Source organism: Theobroma cacao, chromosome 9 (genome assembly GCF_053813885.1).
Source record: "Theobroma cacao isolate CCN51 chromosome 9, ASM5381388v1, whole genome shotgun sequence".
NCBI lineage: Eukaryota > Viridiplantae > Streptophyta > Magnoliopsida > Malvales > Malvaceae > Theobroma > Theobroma cacao.
In genome coordinates this window covers 39290908-39311375 of record NC_142647.1, presented here as the reverse complement: position 1 = coordinate 39311375, position 20468 = coordinate 39290908, and the positions used below count along the sequence as shown (strand labels likewise).

Here is a 20468-nt window from a genome sequence, read left to right as displayed (position 1 = left end):
AATGGGTGTCAAAACGACACCTTTTCGGCCGTTGTACTGTATATTATTTTAAACATGTCAACAGATGTAACAGAGAAGAACTAATGGAGTTCATCATTCTCCTTGAACGAATAATTTTGGAGGGTACAACTTAATTTCTTCAAGTAATAAACTTAATCCAACATTTTAGGTGACCATGGGTTTAAATTCACAATTGATTAAAGTAAGTAATATAATAGAGGTAATAAATTTCTAAAACCAGTCCTTTTTTTGGTTCTTTCATTTCCATGAATATTGCATATTTATAAAGTTTTGATTTTTGTCTTTTCGTAGTCATGATCTATCAGTTTCAAAGTGGAGGAGGATATTTCGAGTTTAAAATATGCTCAATCAATCTCTCAAATCGATTTGCATATCTTTAAATTAATAATATGTTTTTATATTGATATTTTCAAGGTTAATTATACATTTTTCATATTTTAATGAAAATTTTTAATTTATAATTGAGATTTTTAAACATGGTTTATATATAATAATAAAGTATGTGTAATTTTATTGTTAAATCAAAATACCACTTATTTATATTTTATAACGATAATATAGAAATAAATTAACAACACATATTTTAAAAATATATATATTTACATCTAATGGACGTGACTATGTACTTGTTGGATTTAAAGTGTCTTATTAAGTATACTAGAGTATGACTTCTGCATTGCATACGGCCTAAATATAAGACACTCACACATGCGGTCCGAGTAAAGCTCATACCCTTACAACCCCATGAACAATTTCATACCTCTTTTGAAAATATTGTTCAACCTTTTTAAGCACTCTCTAAAATTGACACATGGTTAAGCGAAATAGCTTTTTTGGAGCTTCCTTTTAAGTATATTATAGATAGACTATCGATTTTTTAATTAAACAAAAAAAGGAAAGTGATAGGAATAAAGGTATTTATGAGGTGGACTCCAACTAGGTTTATCAATTTTTTATTTTTTAAAAATCAAGTTTGAGCTCACCTTAATTTGTATTTTTATGTTTTTTGTTATTACAATAATAAAATAAATATTTTATATTAATATTTAATATATATTTTAAAATTAAAATAAATATATAATATTATTAATAAATTCATTCATTTTAGACAAGTTAGGTTATACAAATGGGTCGAGTTTAAGCTTAAAAGTCTATAAAAAAAATTACATATAATTATTTGAAATTTGCATTTAACTAACCATTGATATCAATCATATCATGGGCCATAAACATACAGATGACATAATTAATTTATTTTGAATACATTTTTGTTATTATTATTATTATTATTATTATTATTATTATTATTACATTTACTAGTTGTCGAGTAATTGCATTTCAAAATTGTCTCCAATTATCGTGGATGGTATCAGTGATTCATGTGCTTTGGACTCTATTAATCAATGGTCAATGCTTTTAGTTTTACATAATAAAAAACTATTGAACTATATACGTTTTTACAATTGAGTTTTTTTTTTATTATATTTAATTAAAAAATACTTTTATTTATATCCAATTGAGTTTATATTCTTTTATTTTACTTAATTAAGTTCTTGTCTTTTTTTTTATATATAAAATTAAGTCATCGTCTCATAACGAAGACATGATGAACGATATTCCAATGATACTTATCATTTTTTATATATGTGAAATCAAATATGATGTGTTGATTAGACAAAACAAAAATTATTGACGTGACATATCACATCATAAAAAATTTCCTGTCATTAGTATTTATTATGTATGGTTAAAATTTTGATTAATAACCTATTTAACATTGTCTAGAGAGTCACTTTCAATAAAGATTTTACAAATACTCACTCATTTTGAGGCAGCAAATGCCAACAATGCCTATCTAATAGTTAAGATTTTCGCAAGATTTGAATCACCAAAAGAGTACTAGGTTGCTTCATTAGCTATTTCTCAATTAAGCATTTCGATTATCACCTGTTTTTTTTCATACTATTGACTACTACATGCTATGTAGATGACACTCAAGATTCCATGGAAGATGGAAAACCAATTGGCTAAACTTAAAGATTGGATCAGAAGCTATCATCTTGATACTAATGAACTTACTAATGATACTTTCTCAAATTTCCCTATTATCTCAATGGTAAAGGATGTTTCTTTATTTAAGACAATTTATTCCATAAACAAGCAAAAGGTTATTTTTAAGTTCACTAGAGTATACCCATGCGATGCACTCGTGCAACATAGGTAATTTTGGAGTTAAATGAGAGTGGTAGAATAAGTTTGCAAACAATGATTAGTAAAATATATTTACATTTTAATGATCATAGTGTAGTCACAACACATAAATATTTATAAAGCTACTTATCTAATTGGCTGCTCCCTTGTGTTGCAAAAGATATGTTAGTGTTTTATCATCATTAGTTACAAAAAATTTGGGCTATTGTGTCTATACAAGAGGTCAAAAGCTGCACAATTATTTAAGTGCTAATCTATTCACAACATACAGTTGTAAAGAGTTGTGAATAAAGGTTGCAGCAGAAGTTGCTATCTCTATACAAAAAAAGAAGGACAACTTTAACTCTAATTGTTGTTCGTCTTGCAACCACATGGTTATGAACAGAAGTTTACTAGTAATGTTGCAGTTGAGATTGAGGTCTATTAGTTCGTTCTTTTGGATACCAACTTGCATTGGAGTAAAATAATTCATTGTTATATATATATATATATATTTTTTGATGCAAGAAAACGGAATTATATTGAGTTTAAAATGTTTTTATACTTGGTTTTGAATTTTTTGGTTGGTGATTCTTGTTTATGGTTGATTGTTGCTAGCTTTAAAGGTGTTGAGTTTGGAAATAGCTCTCTAGCAACTTGACTATAAATCGGTGATGACGGAAGTTGCTTTTGAGAGTCATCAAATATGATTTGAAGTGGTGTGGCTTAAGATGGAGTAGTAGCACATGAAGGAAGATAATGTTGGTCTTGAATTTGATCGCAATCAAAGAGTTTAAAGTTGATGACTCTAGTTTTGATTACCTTTGATGTTAAACCTATTATGAAAGTTCTTGTTTGATTAAGGCTCTAACAAGTATAGGCTGTATCATTTTGTGAATAGTTTTTACTATTGCCAGTTCTGCAATTGTTGCCCCCACTAACTTTTTCGCTGGTCTATCAAAAGCTACAAATTCCATGTTACCAATATCATCTTGAACAATGATTTTTAGCAGTTGTTGTTATACATATATATTTTTATGTGATCGAATATTTTTCAATTGGCCTAGTAGATCAAGGTTTGATAATTCATTCTACGATTTATGTGGCTACCCTAGAAGATCGTTCTTAGTAAAAAGTATCACCATGATCCAAAAAATCGTATCACAGAAATTATCCAAGTACATATCTATAGATTTAAATATTGAGACTATATAAAACTACAAGTATTTAATGATAGAAAGGCTTTGAAATCATTATATACATCAACACATAAAGCAACTAAGATCAACATATCTACAATGATAGAAATGTTTCAGAATCATCATATATATTGGTACATAAAGCAGCCAAGATCAACTTTGTTTCATAGATTAAAATACTAAAGCTGTATAAATCTAGGAGAATTCAATGATAAATATCTTTCCAAATCATCATATATATAAGAAGATAAAGCAGCAAAGACCAACAGATCAAATAAAATATATATTAACTACATCAAATGAAATAAAGTGGAGTGATTTGATCACTAAAGTTGTCTTCCAATAAACAGTTTTCTTTAAAGCATTAAATAACCAAAAGTGGGACATGGATAGTTTATCAAACATTTATCGTATAAGGAGCCTACTAGAACTCACCAACAAAAGGTTTTCTTCTTAAGTTTCATTGTGTAATCAAAACGTGGTAACTTTGCTTAGGCTTTTAGCTATTAAATTTTAGGAGAAATATCCAATCCAAGATTAATTAATTATAGTAAAAAATAACTCTTACAATTAAATCATTAACATGTATTTCTATTAAAATAATGAGATGTATATGCCTTTGACAATTTGAATGTTACATACATAAAATGACATGTGTAACATTTTATGTGAGGAATTCAACTCCTTAAAAACATTGAAATTGAAATTTTCTCAATTTTAGGCATCCAAGAAAAGAGAGAGAGAGATGGTAACTATTGGTAGATTATTCAATCTATACTAAAACTTGGAAGAACAACACTTTAGTAAAAGCTTTTAAGCAACTTCCTTACCAACAACAATCATTAAAACCTAGCCAATCTGCTTTCTTCTCAATATCATAAAACCCCTAAAACCATTCAACAGTAACCACAAATTAATAGTGTAACACCAAAAAAACGTCATCATGAAATTTCATACTTTAATATTTAAGACAAAAGAAAGTACCATTTGATTTAAAGTTAAAAGATCAAACATTTGGTGGGTGTCATCACTCAGTAGACCCAACCAAACTCTAATCTAGCCAATTTACTTTATTCTGAACATCATAAAAAACCTAAAACCAATCAGCAGTAACCATGAATTAATAGTATAAGACCAAGAAAACGTCATCATTAAATTTCATACTTGAATGTTTAAAACAAAAAAAAAAATACTATTTGATTTAAAGTTAAAAGATCAAACATTTTGTGGGTGTCTTAACTTAACAAACCTGACCAAACTGTTGGTTCCATTGAAGAAGTAGGTATGAAAGTGTAAAATAGATTGATCATAACTGAGTTTCAGAAGCTAACAATTTATGCATTGAGTTGTATTAATGGTCTTAAAATCATGGTAATGAAAAATTTTCTTTTTAACCCATCGTGAATTAAAGATGTGTTCAACAAAAGGATAGTGTTGATTCTAAAAGCAAGCTCTTACTTTAGACACATTAGTAAAGATTTTGTGATATTTTTATGCTCTCTGCTTTAACCTGAACATGTGAGAGAACAAAAAGATATTAATTGCAGAAAGAAAGTGAAACTAAGGAATAAAAACAGGGCATATATGTAGGTGAAAAAAGAAAAATAAAAAAAGACGGGGAAAAAAAGGATGCCTATTGGAAAAAATATGGTAAATACAAGTCAAACTATAATTATATGGTATAACCTTACCATGAGAGAGACATTTAATTCTTGGTTGAAATTCATTAGGAATTACATTTGCAAACTATATTCTACTATATGGTAAAGGTTTAATGTAGATTTTAATTACTAATCTCACTCGCTATTATAAACTAGAATTGGACCCCTACTTCGTGCTAGATTCCAAAACCAATTGTGTAATAAATTGTGCATGTAAATCTATATTCATAAAAGATGTTGATTTTTTGAGTAGAAGCTGTATGTGCAAATAATTTTTTTTTATAGCAGGAAGCATTCATAAAGGTATACAAAATTTGTTTTTTGGTTGTAAGACCAATTTTGAGGTGTTTATACTTCATTGATTTTTGTTCACCAATGTTTTGGAAATGATTTGCTGCACATTTATCCGGTATCATTTACAAAAATTATGACGATAATGTCGAATTTATGTTACCGCTTCGATGTAAAATATAAGGAAACGTGGGTATTAATTGTCAATCAGATTTGAGCATTCAACGACATATATCCTAATAAATTAATAATTAAAAGGTTATAAATTAAGAACTAAAGGATGGAAGTAATGGGATATAAACTTATGACTAATGGGATATAAATGTTTTAGTTAACTAAAAATTTATATCATATTGTTTATGAAAAAGAAAAGCCAAAAAGACTCCTGCAACTTAATTCAAGATTCGAAAAGTTATAGTTGAATTGGTAAACAGTGTCCAATTGATCTCACAAAAGAAAAAAAAGCGAAATGTAAGCTATAGATTTAAATTCTAGAAGAAGACAGAACAAAAAATCCAATATGGGAAACTCAAAACTCCAACCTCTGTTCCAACAAGAAATGTAGCTTTTCACAAATCTTCCTACACAACAGAAAATGACAACTTTCATAAAAATGAATTGGAAAAGCAACAACAACGTAGGACTTTGCCTCATTTAATTATCCTAAAAAATAATATTTAGGCTCTAAATTCGTATCCATTATGAACAGTAAGCTTTAATATTCACATACGAGCACGGAAGCTAATAATAAAATTTAACCTCTACTATCCAAAATTAACAACTCAATGTAAATTAAAAAAGTCAATAGAATTAAGAAATTTACTCTTAACCTAAATCTTTTAACTTCAAATTCATTCAGATATATTCAACAAATCAAAATAATAAACTTAAAAAAAACCCTAAAGCTATCGTATTCAAAATTTCAATCATAAACAAAAACATCAAAACTTTGACTTAAGGAAAAAAAAACATAAGATAAGACATTGCGGGGAAATTTAGAGGGATCAAGTTTTGCTTGTCTTCGAAGTACTTAAGCTCAGGCTAAGGCTTGGAGGTCTTAACACGTTTAGCTTTGGTGTTGGTTTATGGTTCTCCTTCTGATTTTCTGGCGAAAAAGACAAAGCGAAGAAATGCGCCCAATCTAAGACAACTGTTTTGTAGTAGAGTTGTTTTTGTTTGGTTAAATTGCTTTGAAAAATTTCTTGCAGGTCAACCTGTTGTACAAAATTCAAGGGTTAAAATGAAATCTCAAAATCAAAGCATAACACTGAATCCCAAAAATCGAAACTCTCTGACAAAAATCTATTAAAAATTCATGATCCCTTTTTCTTCCCCAAGCAGGCCCGAAGGCAAGCTTGAAATATAACACAGGCTCGAGGATAATGATCAGACTCGAGGGCAAGCCGACAATAAGTGAAGTTGAAAAGATAGAAAATGATCAGGTACGTGTAAGCCGACTCGAGGAGTAAAAAGAACACAAGATGGGAATGGACACAAAAACACCAGTAGGGTTGAAGTCGATCCTCCACGCCGATCATCAAAGGATTATTCACAGATGGGCAATTTGGATTTTTTTGTTTGGAAGCCTTGCTAGAGATTTAAAACCCCTTTCTTCAAGGCTGGGTGTGGCAACTCTTTAAGAGCAATTCTTCATTTTTTTAGTTTGAATCACACATAAGCAATTTGTCTTTTCTTTTTGCAAACTCTGCTAGAGATTTAAAACTCCTAGCTCGAAATCGTGGCCATTCTCTTAGCTGAGATGTGGCAAATGAAATAGATATACATCAGTTTCTTTTTTGTTTAAATTATTCATGCATAATTCAACAACTTTCATATAAAAATGACAATTTAAGTGATACCAATATGATTCACTTTAGTCAAAAATATCTTATTTTTCAATCTTTTATCTTCAAGAAAAAATATTCAGATTGAGATTCAACATTAAATAATCAAATACTGTTTACAATTTAGAAATATAATCAAAGAATAAGAGACAAAGTTTGAATATGCATAAGCCCCACTATACCATTATCATCAAAATTGATTGCAATTTAGAAATATAATCAAAGAATAGGAAACAAGGCTTAAATATGTGTAAGCTCCATTATACTATTATAATCAAAATCGATTAAAAAAGGTGAGGATTTGATATTTATTTTTAGTTTTATTATAGATAAAACTCCTCAAGAACCCGAACAAAAGATTGAAAGTTCAAAAGACAAAGTACACTAGTAAAATAAAAATAGGATGGCCAAGTGTTAGACCAAAAGGAAGCAAGTACATCAAAAATACCTATTCCCCTCAATTAAGCCAATGAACTCCTACATGAACCCATCACAACAGGGACTTAAAAAAAGCAAAGCAATATGTATTGCTCAAATACCATAGACCTTTCTAGCCCTAACCATAACAAAAAAAAAAAATTAAAGAAACCCATTTAACCTTGGAGCTTTTTTTGCACTTTTCACAACAGAGAGAGAAAATGAGATACGATGGGTTTAGCTATGTGGATGATGTCTTTGGATGCCACTTCACCCTCAAAAGTGAACACCTACTTTAATAGAAAGAGAGAAAATGAAGTAAGCAAACAAAAAAATCCAAAAAATGCAAAGAACTAATAAGAAAGAAATGAAAAGTAGAAAGAAAAAGATGAGAAGGATTTGGACATTGGAACCGAAAAGAACAAAGAGAAGGGAAAATAGAAAGGCAAAGAAATCCAAGAGAAAAACAAAACAAAAGATAAGAATGTTCTTGATATTGGAACTGAATGGAAATAAAGGGAAAATAGAAAGAAGGAGAAACCAAAGAGAAGGAAGGTTCCAAATACCAAAGGGAAAAGATAAAAACAGCCTTTAAAAAGTAAGCAAAACCCAGCTATGTCCCAAACCCACAAAACAAAACCCCTCATGGGACAACTCTCACTTAACCCAAAATTGAAACTCCACGAGTCAATCAATTAAGCTATCGACGTGGTGCTCCATTGGCTCTCAATTGTCCCTTTTTCAAGACAACTTTTAATTATAGGTGTAGATATTTGTTTACTTATTTCCAGCTTATGACTCATACTTCTTTGTTCATAAAATATAATGCAAAAGGTTGAATACAAGTTCCTAGTTAAAGAAAAACTAGATTTCCAAGTCTTGATTGGCAAGGAATCTCTAAGGGTTGAAGATTATATGAAGGTGAGTGAATCTTTTTGTTGTTTATGTGGGAGATTGCAAACAAACTTTGTCTTATCGGATTATACTCATAGCTAATTGCAAATATTTGTGAAGGGATCTACTATTAGAGCCTTTAATGTGAAATTTTCTAACAATGGGTTAAGTCTCAAACTTCAAATTGAAAAGAAATATAAAGTATTGCTAAAAACATGTAGAGGCTAGTCTTTGGTGGCAAAGTTCTTCAAAATGATAGAAGACTAAAAGAGTAGGCTTTGCATAATAATTCAACAGTTTTCCTTTTACATAGACTTCTTGGGGGAATAGAGAATCAAACCATTGCAACAGTAAAGCAAATCAAGATCGAGAATGATGTAAAAATATTGTCATAATGTGCGAGTCTGGAAACTCGATCATCTTGATATGGGTTAAAGAGTCACCACTAATCTTTTTTGTTTTAATGTGATTAGCCACCTAATTGTACCTATCCATTCTAATGAGATCCTAAACTCATTTTAGGTTCATTAAAATGGATAAAGTCTGGTATATGCAATTGAGTTAGGGTTCGGGAGTAAAATTATGCAGGAAAAGTATTAGCACCTTGCAATTCCCATTCAAATAATAGTATCAATTAATCACATGTTATTTTAATCTTAATTAAAAATTCTTGATTACATAATTATTTTTCTTTCCTTTAATTGTTTTTCAAAAAATGGTATTTGATATTGCATTTCTGGAAATTACAAAAGCTACTCCTATTTAAGTAGTATGCAGAATTTATAGTTAGGGGGCATAGCTACCCCTACCTTGGCTTAAGACTGCTTTTAGTAAAAGAATGCCCAAATGTTGGTTACATCTAAAGATCAAAATGGGTATATAGGCATGCTCAAATCATCCCACTGTAACTAATACTGCCTAAAAACTATACAAAATCCACCCTTGTAATAATAAAAAACAATGCAATAGAGTGAAAGTTTCCACCATCCTAGTTGCTCTTGAGAATTAACTCTTGCAAGCCTTACTGCACTTTTTCACAATGGCCACAAATCAAACTCAAGTGCTAGTGATATATGCATTACCTCTTCAAAAATTGGCAGCCATTGCTTCAAAAATCAAATAAAGAAACCCTGCGTTACTCAGAAATAAACGTCCACAAAGTATATAATTATTTGCAGCCACTAACTACTCACAACTTATCCCAACAATCAGCAGTCCATCAACAACAAAACTTGATAATTATTAGAGCATGTTAATGGCTCATACCAATAAAACTCCCTTTCGTCCATCCCATTGGAAATAAACAGCATGTGGACACTTGTTGCAGCCTTTACACCTACCTGCTTCATCATCTCAACTCATCCAGCCATATATTCCAAAAGTTAATAGTCATGCCCCATGGCTCCTCTACTCTGATGAAGTTTAAAAGTAAGAGAAAGTCTCGATGTTATCTTAGAACATGTTGTTGCTTTGTGAAAACCTCAAGCTTAAACGTCAATTCACAAAAGCTCAATCACTCAAAACTGAACCGAAAAACACATAGCATCATATTGTCTTAAACCATCTCCTAAGAAACATGTCCAAAAATATCAATGGATCAACAAAGAGATTGCAAAGGTACAACTTCATAAATGACAATAGCATTAAAAACATAATAGCTTCTATAATACCTCGTACTTTGATATGGTGATTAATAAAACTTATTAGATGCCAATTAAGGTATAATAAGGTATTTTGGGTACCAAGGAGACAAAAGAAAATTTTTGAAATAAAATAATATTTTATTAATAAAATAATATTTTATTAATAAAATAATATTAAAATATTAATAGTTTATTCAATGTCAAAATTTTTCATGAAGAAGGAGTATATGGTCAATCTAAGTGGGGGAAAAGAAGAATGAGAAAATTTTGGAGAAAAATGAAGTTAATGGGGCTGCGTGTTTTTATTAAGTAAAGATAGTGCAGGTAAATAAATATTTTAAATATTATCAGGACACCGCGTTGGAGTACAAACTTTATACTTTGTTTGTACATGTGTAGAAGAAGGTAATAGAAGGAAATTGGAGTTTAAGAAATGTTGGAAGGAACCAATTGTAAAATATGGAAGTTGGAGGAGTCATATGGTGCATAAGGAAAAGTTTAAGGACTCATTTGCAATTTTGATATTTGAAGTTAAAAAGGAGAATTTTCTAATTAAGGAAGGCTAGGTTATGAGTAATATGAGATGCACATGTAGGTTGAATGGGACAAGAAATGAATAAATAAACCATAAAGTAAAAATAATATAAAGAGTAAAAATATGAGTGGTGGGTAAAAGGTGATAAAGTCTTTGTTATGTGATTTTAATACATAAAATAAGTGGAGAAAATAAGTCAAAAGTCATGAATTCATGGACAAGCCGTCCATGACAAAGAAAATGAAGACAAAATATGAGAAAATAGTGAAATGGGGAAGAAAAGTCAAGTAAGGTGGTGGTAAAGGTTCCAAGCAATTGTTGACTTGCATTTTAACCACATGGCTGGTCAAAGAAGACAATAAAAGAAGAAGGAATGATGGTATGGGCAGTCACATGTAAAAGAATAAGGAAAAGTAAATAATAATAAAAAAGAAGAGAAAAAGACCAACATGGGCAGTTGCCCATGTGGTCAATTAAAGAATCAATTCATATAGATATATATTTTTGGTGATAGGGGCCGGCCAAGTTGGTAAGAAAGAATGAGATAAAGATGAAAGATAGAAAAGATAAGAAAGAAGAAAAAAAAAAAGGAAAGAGTCAAAGTCGGTTAAGTGAAGAAGGAAAAAAGGAAAAGAGAAGTCGATGTGAGAGAGAGAGAGCAAAGGGGAAAGCCGTCGACCAAGGGAGAAAGAGAAGGATGGAAGAGAGTAGAAAAATGGCAGCTGCTACCGCTTAGAGGAGTGAAGAGAGAGGCCTTGTGTTGCACAATTTTTAAAAGGAAATAGGAAAAGTTTTGCTACAAATTTTTAAGAGAAAATAGTAAGAGTTTTGCTGCAAATTTTGAGAGGAAATAGAAAGAGTTTTGCTGCAAATTTGAAAGAGAAAACAAGAGCTGGTGCTATTGGGTTTGTGAGGGAGTAAACAAAAGCTTGAGTTGCTAGCTTGTGAGTGTAAGAAAAGAAAAAGAAAGAGAAGAAAGGTGTTGCCGACCGGTGGGAGAGAGGAAAAGAAGAAAGAGAGAAAGAAATGAAAAAAAAAAAAGAGAAAAAGAGAGAGTGGGTATAGCCCAATAAGAAAAGAATGGGCATGACCCAATAGGAAGAAATGGGAAGAGCCCATGGAAAGGGCCCAATAGCAACAAAGAAAAAAAAGTCCAAAAGAGAATAAAGATGGAGACTTGGGCTTGGGCTAACCTAGCCCAAATAGGTAAAAATTTCCTTGTTTTTATTGGGCTTGTTATGAAGTTGGATTATGTGGGGCTAGCACATTTGTTTAGTTAAATTTTGGTAATTAGTGATATGAATTAAATTTAAATTACTTTAATACAATATTTAAGAATTCTTTTGTGATGTGTCATAGGACTAAAGTAAAGAAAAAAATATGAAATTGATGAATAGTGCTCAAGTGAAGTTAAGAAATTTTAAATGATTAGTTGTGAAGAATTATTGTTGTCGGAGGAATTTATTGGCATAATTTAGTTGAAAGTGTTAAGTTGAGTGGTATAATATTTGGAAGAAATAAGGAGAAATAGTGTGGATTGAAATTGGAAATAATTGGATAAATTTGAAATGACTGTGGTTGCCGCAAATATAGTTAATACTGTGGAAATATAAGATGGATTTGGGCAAAAATTATTTAGAAAGGTTGAAGTAGGCACGTGATATCATAAATAAGTTGTCGGAGATATAAAATAAGGAATTACGTAAGTAACTGATATAATTAATTTCAGTAAAAATGTATTAAGATGTGAGTTAATTGAAAATGGTTTCATGGTAGGATGAAAAATATAAATTTGAGTAAGGATTAATTGATTGAAGTGCTGCCCGTATATATATGTAATTAAATATATTAAGTTCATATTATTGCTAGGAAGTGCAAAGATAAGTTAGAGCACTGTGGTGGCGTGCCGGAGTAAATAACGAGCGACCAGCTAGTGAAAATAGTTAGAGACACCTCCGAACAAATAGCAACTTAATATCTCGTTGTTACCAGGTGAGTGAACTTGCATTAAAATATTTTGGGATATACAAGTTTATGTTTGATTGAATCCTCTAAAACGTTTTATTGGTTTTTCTTCAACAACTTGCACGGGAACAAGCCTTTATGAAATGTTTTTATGTTATGAAATGGATAGTGTGATGAATTCATATGTTTCTGTATAATGTGGATATATATATACTATGTCATAAATGGTACCATTGTGTGACAAATGCAACCATGCATGTGCGGGGTGAAGTGCACTTGCCGGTGATGACAATGGTGAGGGAGATGGATGGTGACACTGCCCGTGTGCATGATGTGGGGGGATGTACACGATGGTATTATTTTGTGCACGATGTGGGGGGATGCACATGATGACTCCAGCTATGTGCACGATATGGGGGAATGCATATGAGCTAGGTGAGATGGGATGTTCGGCTATGTGCACGATGTGGGGGGATGCACAGGAGCTAGATGAGATGTGGTGATATACTAGTTGATATATGCTTAAGTATATGTATATGCAATAGAAAGATTATGATTATAATATGTGATTATATGGCATGATGAATCTTGAAAATTTTCCATTTAGTTGTGAATTGATTTTATTGCAGCAAGAAACATTCTATTTAAACTGCTTTGCTTGGATGATTGCTGGAAATTTCCTTTCTTTCCAATTTCATGCTGAATATGGTTCCTTCATCATTAAATAATTTAATAACCAGGGGTTAAATGGAGGGATTTTAATAAGAACTTGGATTAAGTTGTATTGTTTTCGAACTTAAGTGCATCATGATTTCTAAACTTCCTTAACGTTGCTTGTTCCCTTCCTATGTTCACTCACTGAGTTTGTGCTCACGTTTTTAAAATTCATGTTTTAGGTTTCCTGAGTTAAAGGTGATTGGATCCTAGGACGAGGTGTTTCTCCCTATACATTGCTCAGTAGGTTTAACGTAACACTAAGTGTTATCAATCGTACCTAGAGTCACTCTGCTGACGGTCAAGGTCTAATTATGTGTATATGAATATTTGATGTGAAACATTAAGATTCATTTGTTAATATATATATATGTATATAATGGTTGATGATGCCATTATGAATGCATGCCTTGGTTTTATAAACTGTTGTCAAAGAAACTGTAATTGAGCATTACGAATTTCAGATTCTAAAAGAATATGGATTAATGTATAAGATCATGTAAGTAGGCTTGCTTGGGCTTAATGGGCCGAGTCCATTGGGCCCTTGCGTCGGTCATGGCTCGAAAATTGAGCTGTGACAATATTGGTATCAGATCTCTAGGTTTAGTTGAATCCTATGGATTTCTGTGTTGTCAACGGAGTTATTGGAGTTCGTGTAGAGTCTTGTCCTTGGATTGTGGGTGCGCAACGCAAGTCAAGGACGGAAGGCTACATGGGCCCCTACTTCATTAGAAACCTACCTGTTCTTATGATGTCTAGATGGATGAGTAATTAATACTTAGTTGCGTATAGGTGGCGATGCGCCGGTTGCACACGCCATGTTTGGAAGAGACGGTAGTCCCGATGCCCCTCATAGTGCTAGTAAGGGATCATTAAATTCCACTGTCAAGAGCCAATGGCGCCCTGATTTAGGTAATCCGGAAGGTGACTAGTCCAGAATTCCTATTAATTGGATTCTCCCAGAATTAAAAGAGTGGTTTCATGATAAGGAAAGCCTTGAGAGTAGTGAGAGTCTTGAAAGTGAGGACAACTCTGACATTCAAAAAGTTATAAGAAATTTCCTTGTGAAAAGATCTGAGGAATGGCATAGGGAAAAGACAAAAAAGGCAATTGCAAAGGGGAATATTCATCCCAGGAAAGTATCTGCTGTCCGACACTTTCCTCCTGGTTGTGGAATAAGTGTTGCGCCTGTGAGTAGTGAGGAATGCAGGAGGATACAACAAGCTTGGGTTGAGGATAAAATGAGAAAATCTCAAGAAGAAGAGGAGGACCCAAAAGAGGATCTGTCGATGTGCTCGGATCAAGGCGACAAGGATCCTAAAGACACTTAATACCTTCCTTGAAGTTTGTATCACTCCAAGTCTGAGCAGATGCGGTGTAAGGGAAATAGTAATAGTTATATGTACAAAGGAGTTAAGAGTTGGCTTTTATTTTGTATGACTCGAACAGATTATAAAGTAACTGTTTAAATGACTGGATGTGTATGGGAATCTTTTGGTATGACAGAGATAAACAAGCAATATAATTATCGAGGAAGGATATTCACCTTAGTGGCATGGTTGGTCGCCTTAAATGATTATTGAGAACCGACGTAGAAAGTCATTAATGGTACAAACAACTACGAGACTTGATAAATGATTACCAATTAATCGTAGAAAGGTGAAATTGAAATCCCAGTTGCAATTACAATTCGGTAAGATATGGGAGAAATCAATGAGGATATATGTGACATTTAGAAAGGATGATGCGATTAAGTCAAAGATTGTAAAATTTAAGTATGGAGGGAATTACAAAATGATGCCATGACATTATAAGATGACAATTTGGCACAAATATGGACTAAGGGAGGAAAATTTGGAACTTGGGAAAAGGTGAATCCTTGATTTAATAAAGATTGTGAGTGTAGAGCGTGGAGAAAAATGAACTATTTTCCTGGTCATTTGTACTGAAAGTCAACAGAATTATTTGAGTTACATGACAAGAAAGACAATTAATTGTGAATGTTAAGGAATTGTGGAATGTCATAAATGGTGGATATTTTTGTGTGTGGTATTATATATTGAAAACTTGCTGCACAATATGGCAAGATTGTCCTAAGGTGGGACTTATTGGTTGAAGATAAGTGTTAAAGGATAAATTGAGTACGAAAATATTGACTCGGCCTAGTGCATATGATAAGCATAAGAAAAGATACGCATGGTCATGAAAAATTGTGGGATATGCTTGGAGGAAAGCCAAATGGTTAAGCATGATCCCTGTAGTAACTTTAAAGATGGAAGAACTTATTTGTGGAAGAAACTTCCAACAGCCATAGTGCCACAACACTAACTCTTTAGCATTGCAGTGTTGAAACTATCCCATATCCAGCAGCCACGACGTTGCAGCATTGACTGTCTAGCATCGCAACGCTAGGGACACCTCATGTCTAAGCTGCATGAGCAAGATGGGAGTGGCACGATAATGAGCTTACAAGTTGAACTATGGTCATTGGTCATTGAGCTTTGTTATTTGGGAGTTTTAAATGTTTCGAAGAATGTTTACATGAATGAATTGAAAAGTTTCTTTATCACCTTGTATATGGGCATATAATTAAAAGAAAAGTTGAAAGATTCTTGAGATGACTACATTGAGATAAGATATCGTGTGAAGTATTAGGATGGATAATATGTTGACTAAAGGCAAACCTTAAGAAATAAAGGAGACGAGAGATTAAGCCTTGTTAAAGGCTAAAGAAAAAGTGAGTGAAGAGTTAGATGAATATATGAGATATGGGTAAGGGATGTCGATGCCAAGTGATGAAAGTGTGAATGAAGGATTACAAGGGTGGTATAGCAAATGGGTTTATCCAGAATATCGTTATGAGAATTTACAATTCTTGTCTTGACTTAGCTAAATAAAAAGGGTTAGTAACAACCCAAGGCCAATTGTGTGGCACCCTAGAAACCTATGAAATGAGTTGGGGATTGAATGAATGAGTACATATTTATATACCTTTAAGAATAAGTGCATGTCTATAGAACGATATGCTCGAGATGTTAAGGAGCAAATAAGAGACTAAGTGTTTCAGGAATGCACAAACATCTTTGAGAAGAAATTTCTAATCATACACGCAAGTATAAAATGTGGAATTTTTGAAACTTGCTGAGGAGCCTAACGGCTAAGTCACGGGTTAAGTGATCACATGCGATGAGACATGAGTTTAAGATAGGTATCCCCACGAAAATACTCAAGAGTAGTTCTGCTATGGATCTTGTGAAAGCAAGCATTAATTTATGTGATTATAAAGAGGAAGTTGTAAGCTGAAAGTGAGATTCGCATTGACATTGAAAAGTACTTAAGGAGAACCTTGTTTCAAGTCTAGCAATTCCAAGTACAAACTACAAATTAGTCCAGGGAGAATGATGTCACATTAGTATGGAAGAATAGAACAAAGGATGATTGAAAATAATTCGAATAATGAAATCCGATTATGAAAACTTCTTAAGGTAGTTGAAAATTGGAATTCGAAAATGCTTAAGGCATGCACGATTCGAATTAGTCTAAGTTTTTAAGTGGCTTATTAAAATCGAAATGCAACAAGGATATATATATATATGTTAGAGGTATGAAGAATAATTGAGAAACAAGGATGACTTTTGGAGATTGTGGTATTGCATAAGATGCAATGATTCAATAAAGATAAACCTTTAAAAGATCAATGAGATTACAAAGTATATACGAATATCGGATTGCAATTTAATGCAAGTGACATTTAGCAAATGAGATGTGATTAATGACATTGTGATGTAAGGATATAGTGTGATGAAACTCAAGCATATAATTGGAAATTATATAAACTATATGAAGTTATGCGTAGGCATAACAAGAATGTTGACATGCACTATGAGGATTATTATATTGAATCTTGGATGGGGATGCGGATGAATAAAATGGAAATGTAGTCCAAGGCACGTGAACACATGGATCCCTATGCGTAACGAGGGATGTTGATATTTAAAAATGCATGTACACATGTATATGTGAAATTGATGACTTGACTAACTGAGGTGAAGAATTGTTCTCAGTAATTGGAGATTTGAACTTCATGTATTGATGAGTTGTATAAATAGTACAACAGCAAGAAGTCCCAATAGAAGTTGAACTATGATGATATAAGAAATTTTAGAAAAGATAATCAGAGAATAAGATTAAAGAAATATAATCCATAGCGTGGGAATAATTGAAGTATGTGGTGTAAATGCAAGATAAACCTGAAGCATGTAGAAATGATTGAAGGCATTAGCCTTTCTCAACGTTGAGATTATGTGCAGAAATGAATATGGCATGTTTGTAATTTTGTAGGCCACATAATAGTGTATGTGAATAAGATGAATGAATTAATATCGAGAAGTTTGGCAATGAGCGAAATAATACGATGGTGATTAGGTATATATAAGTAAGTATAATATATGATCGAAATCAGTATGATTGAGATGGAGTTATGATTCAAATTTAATGATAATGATAGAGGTATGTTTGGAGTCTCAATATAAGAGATTGTAATTGTGAAGGGTACTGCTGATCTGATTTTAAAGGATAATAATAAACATAAGTGAGGTATTCAAATTGAACTGGAGGTGAACGAGGTGAATAAATCGAATGTTCTTATAATAGGGGGGGGTAGGAATAAGATCATAGAGTGAGATTGATAACTTGACACCTACGTGAATTCGAGGACGAATTCTATTTAAGTAAGGGAGACTATAATACCCCGTACTTTGATATGGTGATTAATAAAGCTTATTGGATGCCAATTAAGGCATAATAAGGTATTTTGGGTACCAAGGTGACAAGAGAAAATTTTTGAAATAAAATAATATTAAAATATTAATATTTTATTCAATGTCCAAATTTTCTATGAAGAAGGAGTATATGGTCAATCTAAGTGGGGGAGAAGAAGAATGAGAAAATTTCGGAGAAAAATGACGTTAATAGGGCCGCGTGTCTTTATTAAGTAAAGATAGCACAGGTAAATAAATATTTTAAATATTATCGGGGAACCGCATTGGAGTACAAACTTTATACTTCGTTTGTACATGTGTAGAAGAAGGTAATAGAAGGAAATTGGAGTTTAAGAAATGTTGGAAGGAACCAATTGTAAAAGATGGAAGTTGGATGAGTCACATGGTAAATAAAGAAAAGTTTAAGGACTCATTTGTAATTTTGATATTTGACGTTAAAAAGGAGAATTTTCTAATTAAGGAAGGCTAGGTTATGAGCAATATGAGATGTACATGTAGGTTGAATGGGACAAGAAATGAATAAATAAACCATAAAGTAAAAATAATATAAAGAGTAAAAATGTGAGTGATGGGTAGAAGGTGATAAAGGCATTGTTATGTGATTTTAGTACATAAAATAAGTGGAGAAAATAAGTCAAAAGTCATGAATTCATGGACAAGCCGTCTATGACAAAGACAATGAAGAGAAAATATGAGAAAATAGTGCAATAGGGAAGAAAAGTCAAGTAAGGTGGCGGTAAAGGTTCCAAGCAATTGTTGACTTGCATTTTAACCACATGGCTGGTCAAAGAAGACAATAAAAGAAGAAGAAATGATGGTATGGGCAGTCACATGTAAAAGAATAAGGAAAAGTAAATAATAATAAAAAAAAAAAGAGAAAAAGACCAACATAGGCAACCGCCCATGTGGTCAATTAAAGAATCAATACATATTTTTTTTATTATTTACTTTTCCTTATTGTTTTACATGTGACTGCCCATACCATCATTCCTCCTTCTTTTATTGCCTTATTTGACCGGCCATGTGATTAAAATGCAAGTCAACAATTGCTTAAAACCTTTATCGCCACCTTACTTGAATTTTCTTCCCCATTTCACTACTTTCTCATCTTTTCTCTTCATTTTCTTTGTCATGGACGGCTTGTCCATGAATTCATGACTTTTGACTTATTTTCTCCACTTATTTTATGTATTAAAATCACATAACAAAGACTTTATCACCTTCCACCCACCACTCACATTTTTACTCTTTATATTATTTTTACTTTATGGTTTATTTATTCATTTCTTGTCTCATTCAACCTACATGTACATCTCATATTACTCATAACCTAGCCTTCCTTAATTAGAAAATTCTCTTTTTTAACTTCAAATATCAAAATTGCAAATGAGTCCTTAAACTTTTCCTTATATACCATGTGACTCCTCCAACTTCCATCTTTTACAATTGGTTCCTTCCAACATTTCTTAAACTTCAATTTCCTTCTATTACCTTCTTCTACACATGTACAAACGAAGTATAAAGTTTGCACTCCAACGCGGTGCCCCGATAATATTTAAAATATTTATTTACCCGCGCTATCTTTACTTAGTAAAGACACGCGGCCCCATTAACATCATTTTTCATCAAAATTTTCTCATTCTTCTTCTCCCCCACTTAGATTGACCATATACTCCTTCTTCATGGAAAATTTTGACATTGAATAAAATATTAATATTTTAATATTATTTTATTTCAAAAATTTCTTCGTTTTCTTGGTACTCAAAATACCTTATTGTGTTTTAATTGGTATCCAATAAGCTTTATTAATTACCATATCAAAGTATGAGGTATTATAGCTTCAATGCCTCATATCATGGCTTCCTTGAAAAGAACGCCAACTTGTGGATATCTACTCAACTATCACCCAAAAGTAAAAACTTGGGGCTTAGCATACAGTAATGAGGTTGAAATAGAAGCGTGGCCAATCAATTACATGGTGAGTTGATGTAAAGGGCTCCCCTTACCAACATCTACTGCTTCAAACTCCATAATCCTTTGAATTACCTATTCCTTGCCCTCAACAAAGGTTAAGCCCAACATATTACTTAACTCCCAAATTTCTTTGGCTTCCCTAGTAAAGACCATATTTCATCTTTTAATATCCACATCTAAAATTAACCCATCATCTATTGCCCATTTTTTTTCCATATTCTACTCCTCTTGAAAACCCATTATCCCACTGTCCCTATTTCTTCTCTTCCAGCTTGGGTTTGTCCTTTGTGTTGCTGAACCACATTTTCCTTTCCCACTGTCATTTGAAGTTTAGCCCTT

General features: G+C 32.1%; 1 long non-coding RNA gene across 1 annotated transcript; it reads left to right on the top strand.

The window, feature by feature from the left end:
• The first annotated feature begins 11212 nt into the window (after positions 1-11212).
• Positions 11213-13775, top strand: LOC148760952 (uncharacterized). The gene is made up of 3 exons (XR_016028473.1): positions 11213-11901; positions 12565-12687; positions 13557-13775. It is a non-coding gene; the product is annotated as an uncharacterized LOC148760952 (long non-coding RNA).
• The last annotated feature ends 6693 nt before the right edge of the window (positions 13776-20468 follow it).